We start from the raw sequence: 13715 nt of genomic DNA, 5'->3' as shown, positions 1-13715 counted from the left end.
CCATCAGTTGTTTTCAAGACTTACATCTACACCTCATCGACAAGATTTCAAGAATTACATCTACACCTCATCGACAAGATCCCAGAAACAACCTAGCTACTCTCATCCATGCACAACCTATTGTTCTTCATCATTGATTCATGTAGTAATTCAAAGTTGTCCTGGCTAACTAAATACAAAAATTAACCTAAAGTAATACATTCTGAAAGAATTAATCTAATAATTTGTAGAACAAAATATAGATATCCAATGTGGTATAAAAAATTTCTTGGTATATTCAATCAAATCATTTTTAGCCAATGTACATGAATGCTTCCATTCAATGAAAGATAGCATTACATCCATGTGTCTTTCCAATAACTTATTGATCTTTAACTTTTTGATCTATAAAAGAAAATAATAATCACTGCAAGGCATGCCCCATTGTGGTCATGAATTCACTTCTCATAGATATTGTAGTAGCAGTGCTTGGCACGTCCCTAAATGGTCAATTTTGATGCAATAAGTAAATCATTAGTATTTCTTTAAAATCATTAACTTAGTAATATAAATAAGAATATCTACAAAATAACTTCAAATCAAACAAAGCCTAGGAATCAAATCAAATCAAATCTTTATTGTGTCCACTACATCATGAGCCATAGGGATCCATTTGCTTCTCTCTCTCTCTCTCTCTCTCACACACACACACACACACACACACACACACACACACACACACACACACACACACACACACATAGCATGGGAATCCATCTCTCCCTCCCTCTCTCTCTCTCTCTCTTACACACACACACACACACACACACACACACACACACACACACACACGCATACACACACAATGCATGGGAATCCATATCTCTCTCTCAAACACACACACACACATGCACTCTCTCTCTCTCTCTCTCTCTCTCATATCTCTCTCCCACTCTCTCTCTCTCTCTCTCTCTCTCTCTCTCCACAACATAGTCCTCTTACCCTCGCTCCCATACAAGCCCCTTTTGAGCAATCCCAAAATGAAGTACTCCTTCAAAATGTGTCTTACATCTAGTCTAGGGGAAGAGGAGTGCTTCATAAATATGGAAAGAATGGGAGAAAGAAAAGAGGGAGAGATTGAGAGGACAAGGCTAAGAGTAAGAAGAGGTTGTAAGGATGTTGAGAGGAGGCTAAGGATATTGAGAGGGGGAGGAGGAGTGGAGGTTGAGAGGAGGAAGCTGAGAGGAGGCTGAGAGGAGGAAGACATTGACAGGAGGAGGTTGAGGGGAGGTTGAGAGGAGGAGGAGGAGGCTGAGAGGAGGTTGAGAGGAGGAGGAGGAGGCTGAGAGGAGGCTGAGAGGAGAAAGAGGCTAGGAGGAAGGTCGGGAGTCAATGGGGATATTTTAAGGGGCCTCTTGGGAGGTGTTTGGGGGGTTGGGGACACTTTTGGAAAATTTTGATTTTTTGGAGGGAAAAAAACTCACAATTTTGGGGGCCCACGGAGTGAGGGAGGAGGGTAGGGGGACCATGAAAAAGTCAAGGGGGGGAGTAAATGCCCCAGGAGGTGGCGGGGGCAAGAGGAGGCAAGTGGGAGCCTAGTGGGAACCAAGGGAAGTCTCTCCACCAATGAGAGGCCAATATGGAATCCTCCATTGTTTTAATGCCCAAGCCTTCCAATTGGTTGGTTTACTAATCACAAATCTTAAGGGACTAATCCAAGAGGCCCTTTTTGAGTCCAAAATTCCCCTAATGCTGTGAACCATTCCTAATGATTTGTCATGTGAGATGATGCACTGCTGTCGATGTACCAAGGATCCTGTTCTGCTTGGTCGACTTGATAGCTGAAATCTTCTTTTGGATTGAAATCAGTATCTGGATACATTGTTTCAGTTTGCTGCATTTCCTCATTTCCAAGAAACATATTCCCATGTTCATTTGCAAAATGACTGTGACTAGAATGTCCACCACAATTATTTTCTCTGCAACGAAAATTCCCTCGATTGCTACTAGATTGACCGCCTTGGTCGTACTGCTTCTTCAGCAATCTCTTTCATAGTGTCCAAACTTATGATAGCAGTTGCACTGGATTTTGACACGTTGGTGGATGCATTCCCTCGTTCTTGAAATCTTCCTCGATTGGAATGACTTCCTCTTTGTTGATTCTGATGTTGCTGAGGATGATGTTGATGCTGATTTTGACTTTGGTGATTTTGTTGCTCATGATGACTACTTTTTTGGAATGATCTGCCTCTACCTCTGCCTCTGCCTCTGCTTCTCTTTGAAGCTGTGAATGCCTGGTCATTAGAATGACCTTTTCGTGCTTGAAGCATCTTGAGTTCTTTACCAAGTAGGACTGCTGGAGTTCTTCTAGTGTCGAAATTTACTATTGGATGGCAATACTCTGGACTAGATTCTCGTATCCCTCTCCTAGTCCATTCATGATTACTTGAACCATTTTTGTAGGGTCCATAGTCTCTCCTATTGCTGCGAGTTGATTGTTGTAGTCTTTTATTCGGAGTACATAAGCATGACCGGTTTTGCATGTTGCGGAAACTCTGGTTGATTTTGTTTCTTAGTGTGAGAATCCTTGATGTGTTCTTGGACTCATAGAGAGCTACGAACATATCCCATGCTTCTTTTGATGTCTTGACTATGTTGAGCTATCCTAGCATGACATCTTGGACATTCTGTTTGATCAAATGATATGCATACTTGTCTTTCTTATCCCATTATTCTACTTGAGCTCGGGCAATGGAAGGAGCTGCTACGGGTGCAGAAACTATTTGTGTAGTTGTAGATGCCGTTGTAGATCCACTGCTGGTGTTGTGACAATAGGTGGAGTAGAGCTATTGGTGGCTGGATCGTCCAATGGTCTAGGTGTAGAACCATCGACATACGCCCATTTGTCCTGAAGTACTAGAATGGTTTCCCATTGTGGATTGTGGTAGTTCCAAAGAAAAATGGTACACTTTAAGTATGTGTGGATTACTAGAAGTTGAATGTCCAAACTATTCCTGACCCATTTCCAATACCATTTACAAATGGGATATTAGATCAGGTTGTAGGACATGAAATGTATTCATTTATGGATGGCTATAGTGGCTATAACCAAATCTTGATAGCTCTAAAAGATCATCTAAGAGTGCATTCATCATGGAGTGGGGTGCTTGTGCAACCTAGGTATGCCTTTTGGATTAAGGAGTGCACCATCAACCTTTCAAAAGTTCATGGCAGAAACATTTTGGGACTATTTGACCGAATTCATAGCCATTATTTGGATGATGTTTGTGTGTACTCTATAGACAATGATCACCTATGCATTTTGGACAAGGTGTTTTAACATTGTAGGAAAGTAGGAATCTCATTTAATCTACCTAAGAGTGTTTTCTGTGTCTGAGGGATGTGATTTCACAAGATGGTATCTAGGGCCAGTCAAGTAAAATTCATGCCATTCAACAAATGCTAGAGCCAAAAAATCAATTACATTCTTTTGTGGGCTTCATCAATTTTTACAGATGCTTTGTAAAAGATTTTGCCAAGATTGTAGCTCCATTATATGCATTAACTAAGAAGGATTCCAAGTTTGCATGGACTCATGAGTTGTCTGATGTGTTTCATAACTTAAAAAATTGAGTGACAGCTACACCCATTTTTGAGGCAGCCTTGATAGGATGCCATTTTTTATGTCCATGTTGATGCCTTTGGATATGCCTTAGGGATTATATTGGCATGACCAAATGGTAGATTGGATTATGTAATGTGCATGTCTGTTGTTGACACTTATAGAATCTAGTTTCGAGCAGCATGAAGCTCTAGGCATGATCTTTGTTGTGCATAAAACATTTTTTGCTTGAAAATCCATTTATTTTCTATGTGGACCACTAGGCTTTGCTCTATTTGATCAATAAGAATGTAAATATGGACAATTCAAATGAGTGCAGCAAAAAAAACAATGCAAAAGAGAGTAGTGACACACTTGGCAAAAGGAGGAAGGCATACCTTCATTATTAATTTTTAAGTCTAAGTATTGTTTTTTGGCCTGCCACGTTTCAAGTGGAAGCCTAAGTAATGATGGTCGAGCTTCGCAATGTGAAATTCATGTTTTTTGAAATTCTTTTGGTTTCCAATTTTGTCCCACTGTGACACAGAATTTAGGGGCTTAATTCTAGTCACTTCTTAGAGTCAAAAGAACAAGAGGGAAAGGAAAATAAACGAATCAAAGCAAGATAAAGATATAAACATCAAAGGTGAGATCATAGTTCAACATGGGAAAGAGGAAAGGTTGAGGGGAAGCATTGATTTCTGCCAAGCGTTCGGCACCGAATGTAAGAGCAAGCCTCTATTAAAGAAAATTTTCATACTAAGTACTACATGGATGGAAGTGAAGGGGCTGAATTGGTAGGGTTCATTCTGACATATGGGGTTGTTGGGTCGCATCATTTTGATAAAGCTCAACACAAGAGAACCCACAATTATTGGAAATAAAAATACAGCTATGATAGCATGGAAATAGCTCTTCCTTTGATCCTGAAAACCAAAAACAAAGAACACATGCTTGTAGCATTTGAAAAGACAAAAATGTTGACATATAGCTCATGAAAAATGGAACAAGAGATGAGAAGTTAGGACCATTTTAGTAACAGACTCCAAAACTGTCCCAAATCCAAGTCTACCTTGTTCTACACACTGTAACATTTTCTCGGTAAGTCAAAACATGAAAGTAAAGGAATAAATGGATAGAGCTCAAAGAGTCGAAGATTTTGATATAGGTTTCGACCAAAATAGAGTAGGGAGCAAAAAGTTATGGCCGTTTTACGACAAGGTACCAAAACAGTCCAGGAGCGACTTGAGCAATAGGAAAAGGCAACGATTTCTCTTACTGAAGGGGTTGCTTCAATAGTACATATTGGACTGACGTCGCCCTAAAGGGTAGAGACTCCCCTTAGAACAGATGACAAAACAAGCCATACATGAGCACCAACGGAGCTCCCAAGCGAAGAGGGAAAAAATATGAGAAAATGGGAAAAGAAGGGAAGATCATGGTTGTGGAAGCCAAGAAAGTTTCCCAATGGGAGAGAACTACAAAGAAGAGAGGGGCTAAGCCTCAAGAAAAAGGAGAGACATAAAAGGAGCTAGATACAAGGCATAAAAGGAGGTAGATCCCCGTGCTTGGCGTGGGGGTCTGTTGGCCATGGTATCTGCGGCAGATAAAACACTTTTAACCGATACTCATTGGCACGTCCAGGGATCGCTTGACCATTTGCATCTTCCAAAAGATAAGTGCTATTTTTGAACTTTTTCTTCACCCTAAAGGGACCTTCCCAGCATCGAAGGAGTTTCTTGTCTAGCCGCTTCTCCACGCGACCATCAAACTTCATGACCAAGCTTCCTTCTTTAAGTTCTGGCTTCTTCTTCTTCTTGGTAACAGCATCATACCTTGTTTTGCGACGTTGTTGTGCTACCTCCAAATGTTGAAGTGCTTGAAGCCGCTTCTCATCCAAGGTCTCCAGCTGTGCTAAACGTTGGGCATGTGTTTCTTCTTCATTGCACTATCAAGAAAAAGTCGTACGAAGGCTTGAGATTTCCAATTCTATTGGCAAGATGGTCTCCACTCCATAAACTAACTGAAAAGGTGTGAAACCAAGGGAGAGCTTATGAGTGGTTCTATAAGCCCACAAAACCTCTGGTATATGCACATCCCACTTCCTTTTCATGGTGTCTACTAGCTTAGACAAGGACCCACAAAGCAAACCATTAGCTTTTTCCATAAGACCATTGCATTGGGGATAATATGGAGTTGATATGACATGATTTATTTTCAATTTGTGCACCAAAGATTCAATCAAGTCATTTCTAAAAGACCTCCCTCCATCTGTAAGGATTTCCAAAGGGCAACCAAAATGGGCACATATAAACTCCTTGAGAAATGATGCCACCGTTGTTGCTTTGCTGTCGATAGTAGCTTTTGCTTCTACCCATCTAGTTGGATAATTAGTTGCAACTAATATATAATACTTCCCTTGTGAAGAACGAGGAAGGGGCCCAATAAAACTCGAACCCCACCTCTCAAATGGACCATATGCTGGAATGGGATTCAAGGGCCCAGGAACCAATTGCTTGCATCCATATGCTTGGCATACCTCACAACTTCGGCACCACTCATGGACATCTTTGTTGAGTCAAGGCCAATAATACCTTGTGTTAAGGATCTTTCGAGTAGTGCTAGCTGAAGCAAAGTAACCTGAACATTCATGACATAGCTCCATAACCCTTTTAGATTCTTCCAAGCTCACTACCCTCCTAAGAACCTTATCTTTACCTTGCTTGTATAGAACATCCTCAAGGATTGTGTAAGGACGAGCCTTCCTTGTGAGCCTCTGCATTTGTTGAGGGGTTAATGCATGAGGAAAATGTCCTTCATCTAAGTAATATTGAACATCTTAGAGCTCTGGGCAACCTGTATCTATCAATGCAAGAGTAGCTTTAGTGAAAGAAGCCATAGCTTTAGTAGCCATCTCATCAGCTTGATGATTATCTTTTCTTTGAATATGTACAAACTTGCAAAACTCAAAAGCTTCCTTTAACTCCATCGCTCTTTTATAAAGATATTGTAGATTAGGACTCTGTGCCTTATAAACACCTTTCATTTGCCTAATGACCAGTTGAGAGTCCCCTTTAACCCTCTACCTCTTTCACTCCTTCCTTTAGGCAATCTTCTAATCCACAGATCAATGCATTGCACTTGGCCACATTATTTGATATTGCTTTAGGAAATTGCCTACCCTTGGCCCATACCTCTTTTCCTTCTGGATCAAATAGAATTATCCCCCCAGCCCCAAATTTCCTAGAAGGGCTAAAGGCTCCATCAAAATGCAGCTTGAAAGTTGTTGGTGGGGTCTCCAGCTCTTCATCTAAGTCTTCCTTTGCCTTTGTTACTTCTTCTTCCTTCTCACTTGTAAGCACATCTGCAAGAGAAGCTCTAGTGGTGCTTTCTATAATAAAAGTGAAAGAGAACTCTTGAAGCTCACAAATCCACTTAGCAAACTTTCGAGCAGGATTGGGTTTGTGAACCAAAAATTGTAAAGCAAGTTGAGATGTAAGGAAGAAAAAAGGGCAAGCTAGCAAGTATGACCTAAACCTCTTCACATTCCTGAAAAGACCAAAGATTAAACCTTCTTTCTCCATTTCACCATACCTCTCCTCACCCTCCGTGAGTTGCCGACTTGCATAATACACTGGTTGCATGCATCCTTGCTCACCCTTTTGAAGTAGTATAGCTCCCACTGAATGAGTTGACACACTTAGATTCACATAGAAATCATCCTCCCACCTAGGAGGCTGCATAATTGGCCTTTGGCTCATGCATCCCTTAAGCAAACAAAATGCCTTATCTTGCTCTAGTCCCCATTGGAAAGATACATTTTTCTTTGTCAATAAATTTATAGGATACATCTTTTCAGAAAACATATCAACAAAGCACTGGTAATACTTTATTTTACCCAAAATGCCCTCACCTCTCTGACATTACTAGGTGGTGGAAGGGCCATGATTGCTTGTACCTTCTCAGAATCCATTTCTATACCTCCTTCGAGATAACATGTCCTAACAAGGCCACCTTCTTCCTGGCCAAATGGCATTTTGTAGGATTAAGGCAACCTTTTGCATCATCAATACTTTTCAATGCAATCCTCAACTTTTCCAAGTGATCTACACGGCTTGAATAAATGCAAAAATCATCCAAAAACACTCTTATGAACTTTCCCAAGTAGGGTGCAAATACTTGGCTCATGAAACGTTCGAAAGTTGCTGGTGCATTAGTTAAACCAAATGGCATCACCCTATATGCATACACCCCCCATGGTGTAACAAATGAAGTCTTCCTTTGATCTTCCTCACAAATCTGAATTTGGAAGCATCCGGAGTACCCATCACATACTGAATATATTTCATGGCCTGCAACTTGATCCAATATCTCATCCTCAAATGGTAGAGGAAAATAATCCCTCTTTGTGCATGCATTTAGAGGGCGAAAGTCCACACAAACACACCATTTCTTTCCTTTCTTGGGAGTAACCACCACTGGAGAAACCCACTCTAAATTCTCAACTGGAAAAATAAATCCAACTTGGAGAAAGTTAGTTACCTCCTTCCTGAGCACTTCTGCTTGTACCATTCCCAACCGCCTAAGCCGTTGCACCACTGGCTTGCTTTGAGGCTTCAAGTCAATTTTGTGCTCCACTAAGGTAACTTGGCACACTTGTGAGTAACTATTTGCAAATAGATTAGGAAACCCATCAAGCATTTCTAGGTATTCATCTATTTCAGTACCTGTTATAGTCTCATCAAGAAGAATCTCATTTTGTTGGTGGCGAAGACTAGTGTGATCCACCACTTCCTCATACACGGTTAAAGATGATTCTCCTTCTGAAGCTCCATTTCCTTGATTGTCCCCTCAATCAACACCAAGGCAAAGACCAAAAACTGCTCCTTCCACCTCTCCTTCTGAGATGGACTCCTCGGAGGTGCCACTTGTCTCGTGATTGGATGACTCGGACTCTGAGCTCTCCGAAGTCGAAGTTTCCTTCTTTACCACCTTCTTGTGGCGACTCTTGATGTTGTAGTGGACCTTCCTATTCCCTCCTTGGAGAATAAGATCACCTGTCTCCCACTTTTGTACTACCTTCACTTGACAGAGCCAAGGCCTTCCCAAGATCAATGGGTAAGCCCTAGCATCTGGTTTTGTAGGAATAACCTGAAATGTTTTAGGTACAAAAATTCCACACATCCATTGCCAAATTCTTCACCACTCCTAAAGTTTTCACTCTAGTATTATCAGCCAACTTAATATGATAAGGAGAGTTAAGAGAAGATATTTTCAAATCAGCATCTTTCATTGTCTTTTCACTCATGACATTTATCGATGCACCCCCATCAATGTATGCATTAGAAATAGTCTAGCTATCTATGACAACATCAACAATAGGTACATAATCTCCCACATCTATGTCTACCTTTTGTGCCATAGGTGTCCCATTATCCTTTTTCGTCTTTTTATTAGACTCCCTAGTGCTGGCCAATTTACTCCATTCCTTCCTAAGTTTTGGAGAGAGTGCCAAAAGCTGCCCAAATGTGATTTGTGTAGTCTTCTCTCTAAGGTCTATCAATAGATCATAACTAAGAGTCCCTTGTCTAAGAGGAAAATCAAATTGTCCAATCTTTCTTTAGGATGACTTTTTCTTCTTATGTTTCCTTTCTTTCTCTTCCTCCTCTTCCTCGTCACTCCTAGTTTTATGACTTCTTGTCATCAATGGCATCAAAGTTTCTTCCTCATCTTCCCTCTGAACATGTTCTTTCTAAGAGTACTACACTCTTGTCCAATTTTGGACATTCCGGATGATAGTGTCCCTTCTCTTGACATTCATAATAGGTAACATCGTTTTTATCCCTAGGCTTTTCCTCAGTTCGTGGAGCCCTAGGTGGATTGGCATTCACCAAGTGCAACTTCAAATCAGCAAATTCTGCCATCAATTGTGCATATTATGATCCAGTGAGGGAGCAGATACCTAGGATGTTGAGGCTACCTCTACTCGATGTGCCGGAGTCATGAAAATTGTATATGGCTAAAATGCGGACTCAATTTGATGGGTCGCCTCCTTCTTCAAAGCAATGCAAAGAGCCTCTTTGAAATTATTGGGATTTTTGCTTAGAATTTTTCCATGCAAGGTAGAATCCAAACCATAAATAAATTTGCTCATCTTGAGATGCTCCATTGCCAATGAACCTTTAGAATCTCCTGTAGAAGATGAAGAAGACTCAACCACATGCAAAGAAGCTTGTTGGTACTTGATGAATAAATCCTCATACCTCATAGCGAAGGTCGAAACTGACTCTCCTTCCTTTTGGGAAATCTTCTCCAGCTGCAATAGCAAGGAATTTGGTGACTCCAATGTCCCAAATCTCTCTTGCATTGCCTCAACCAAGCTTTCCCAATCATCCTTGGTATCTTTTGGCAAGGCCTCGTACCAAGTTAAGGCCACGCACTCCAAGAAATCTGAAAGTATCTCAGCACGTTCCTTCATAGACCAACCAGTCAAACGGCATGCTCGATTGAATTCTCGAAGGTAACTCCTCGAGTCTTCTTCTTTTGATCCACGGAACACTGGAATGTTGTACATCTTGCACAAAAAATGAGCACAAAGAAGAAAGTCTTTGCTTGTAAACAAGCTGAGATCATGAGGTTATGATAGGAAAATCCTAAGCAAAACCTACCTGGCATCTCAACCAAAAGATGTGACACACATTTTAAGGGCTTAATTCTAGTCACTTCTTAGAGTCAAAAGAATAAGAGGGAAAGGAAAATAGACAAATCAAAGCAAGATAAATATATAAACATCAAAGGTGAGATCACAGTTCAACATGGGAAAGAGGAAAGGTTGAGGGGAAGCATTGATTTTTGCCAAGCGTTCGGCACCGAACGTAAGAGCAAGCCTCTATTGAAGAAAATTTTCATACTAAGAACTACATGGATGGAAGTGAAGGGCCTGAATTGGTAGGGCTCATTCTGGCATATGGGGTTGTTGGGTCGCATCATTTTGATAAAGCTCAACACAAGAGAACCCACAATTATTGGAAATAAAAATATAGCTATGATAGCATGGGAATAGCTCTTCCTTTGACCCTCAAAACCCAAATAACACATGCTTGTAGGGTTTGAAAAGACAAAAATGTTGACATATAGTTCACGAAAAATGGAACAAGAGATGAGAAGTTAGGACCATTTTAGTATTAGACTCCAAAACTGTCCCAAATCCAGGTCTACCCTATTCTGCACACTGTAACATTTTCTCAGTAGATCAAAACATGGAAGTAAAGACATAAATGGATAGAGATCAAAGAGATGAAGATTTTGATATAGTTTCGACCAAAACGGAGTAGGGAGCAAAAAGTTATGGCCATTTTACGACAGGGTACCAAAACAGTCCAGGAGCGACTTGAGCAATAGGAAAAGGTGATGATTTCTCTTACTGAAGGGGTTGCTTCAAGAGTACATATTGGTCACCCTAAAGGGTAGAGACTCCCCTCAGAACAGAATACAAAACAAGCCATATATGAGCACCAACGGAGCTCCCGAGCGAAGAGGGAAAAAGTATGAGAAAATTGGAAAAGAAGACGATCATGGTTCTGGAAGCCAGGAAAGCTTCCCAATGGGAGAGAACTACAAAGAAGAGAGGGGCTAAGCCTCAAGAAAAAGGATAGGCATAAAAGGAGCTCGATACAAGGCAACAACAAGGCTACAAGGAGAAAAATGAGATGCTTGAGAGAGAGGGGAGGGGCTTCTTTTATAGTGCAATTCTCACCTTCCTTCACCCTGTAACATTTGCTGGTAGTAGATTCTTTCACCTCTTCATGACATAAGGGCATGGGTCACCATCAATTGTCCTTTTAGGAGGATTTTGACAAGTGTCCCATCACAAGATTCTTCTTTATCCTTTTGAGTAAAAAAATCAATAGTCCTCCCACATGGAGCCCAAGAGGACCCTCCTCTTTTTCACATGTCAACATCCTCCACATTCCACATAAGAATTCTAGAAGGATTCCTTTTGACTCCACACTCCTCCACACTTTTCCACATGCCCTCCACATGCTCTCCATGTACACTCCCTATTATTTTAGTACATTATCTTCCATCTTGCTCAACCCTCCCTCCCCATCTCTCCCTCAACTTTGCTCAGCCTAGCCATTTCTCCTTGTCAATCATCATCCATCAATTCCATTCTTTGTCTATAATTTACAGTGGTTGGAACATCATCGTCAAATCTCTACCCACATTTTGAAACGTATCGCCAATCATAAGCATTCTAGCTACACTGATTTTGCTTTGAGCTCAAAAGCCATGAAGCTTGAACCATATAAGCTGAGAGAACATGAGAACCACATTGGGATTTCACCCCCAGTCTTATAGACATTCTCTCTTACCAGATTGCCTATCTCAGTTCATTATCGCCATTTTCCTTCTCTTTTCACTTTGCTTCAATTCACAATCTTAACTCCTGGCAAATCTTTCGGCGGGGAGGGGGGGGGGCAAGGAGATATTTTCTCCACCAAGTAGGAAGTAGGAGCCAGAAGCAGTGGCATGGAAAGCAACAGATGATTTTTGCATAGCTTGGCTTAATTCTCAAAAGTAACCTAACTTAATCTATCAATGGGGAGGGAATATGATGAAATTAATATGAATTTCCATTTTTGAACATCGTGGGCACATACTTTCATGCTAAAACATAACTAGAAATTTCAATTTCCACTTTAATAAAGATAATTAGTAAATACATTGAAACTTAATGTCAATTGTCACTTTAATAAAGATAGTTCATAAATACATGGAAACTTAATGTTTATGATATGGATGCTAGGAGGTGGAGGGAGAGTTATATGACCCAAATCTTGAAATTGTAGTAGCTCAAATAAATGATTGATGAATATTAGTCATGTGAGGCAAAGTCTCTTTTTACTTTACTGCATCCTCCCAAAAAAAAAAAAAAACTGGATTTCTCAATTAATCAGCCAACTAAGCAAGTCGACACAGTGATATGCATGGAGAGTCTTATCAACAACAAAGGCTCAAAGATTAGCAAAGGTTTGGGAAGCCAATCAAATGGCAATAGCAAGTCAAAACGTCAAGTCCCACCACGCATATAGAATAGTGGCTCAAAAAGCCAAGCAGACACAACACACGATTGCTATAAACGGAGGCTCGTTTAAGGATAGATAGGCATAGCAAATGCAAATCACATCAGCATGTATTCTTAAGATAGTAGCTGCCTCATTCAAATTGCATAAAAGGGGAAAGGAAGTAACGTGTTGTCGTAGTTATTGGTCTGTTCGATCAGCCTGCATAAAATAATAGATCAGCTGTTTACCAATAAATTCAAAACCACATCAATTATTTCTCCATAAGCGGGGATAGCTCAGTTGGGAGAGCGTCAGACTAAAGATCTGAAGGTCACGTGTTTGATCCACGCTCACCGCATTTTGTTATTCTGCAATAACCATTTCTGGACGTTCTTTAGTGATGTTCTTATCTTTACACTTTTCCCCAACATTCCTTTAGTGACCTTCATATCTATTGAACATTTACTATTTTCTTTAGTGGTTGTATCCCATGATTTTCACTTTTTTCCCACTAAGCATTTATTGAACAATATTGATGCTATGGGTATCGTTCTCTGTATTTAGAAAATAGAACATTGGACTATCATTTTGGGTCAATGAAAGATGATTAGAATAGAAGATGAAGCTTGCATTGAAATGGCTTTGTTAGCACTGCCTTCCAGGCATCGCTATTGTTACACTTTTCTTTAAAAAGTGTCCCACACCATTTTTCACCACGTGGCCCCCCCCCCCCCTCTCTCTCTCTCTCTCTCTAAGTTTGCAAATCATTTGAGCTTTCCTATACATGGGCTTCCAATTAATCATTCACTCATCTTGACAATTGTTTTCCTTTGGTAGAACCAATTGAAGGTAGTGCTCATGAGTATTTGTACTTACTTGTTCAATGAGCAAATTACTAATGTCATTTCTAGACAATGAATCTTCTCTTGGATGGATCATAAAATCTACAAGCTTTTGATTCTTCATTGTATCCAATAAAAATCTTGGCATAAGCATAGGCAAGACATCCAAATACTTTGAAATGATTAATGAAAGGATTAATTCTTGTGAATGCTTCCTCTAGAGTA

At 40.4% G+C, this 13715-nt stretch overlaps 1 non-coding gene across 1 annotated transcript; it reads left to right on the top strand.

Moving 5' to 3' along the window:
* Nucleotides 1–12933: 12933 nt before the first annotated feature.
* TRNAF-AAA (transfer RNA phenylalanine (anticodon AAA)) lies at nt 12934–13006 on the top strand. The gene has a single exon. It is a non-coding gene; the product is annotated as a tRNA-Phe (tRNA).
* The last annotated feature ends 709 nt before the right edge of the window (nt 13007–13715 follow it).

The sequence above is a fragment of the Dipteris shenzhenensis genome, chromosome 32 (genome assembly GCF_047967505.1).
Source record: "Dipteris shenzhenensis isolate YYH24624 ecotype China chromosome 32, Dip_SZ_1.0, whole genome shotgun sequence".
Taxonomy (NCBI): domain Eukaryota; kingdom Viridiplantae; phylum Streptophyta; class Polypodiopsida; order Gleicheniales; family Dipteridaceae; genus Dipteris; species Dipteris shenzhenensis.
This window is presented reverse-complemented; position numbering and strand designations above follow the sequence as displayed.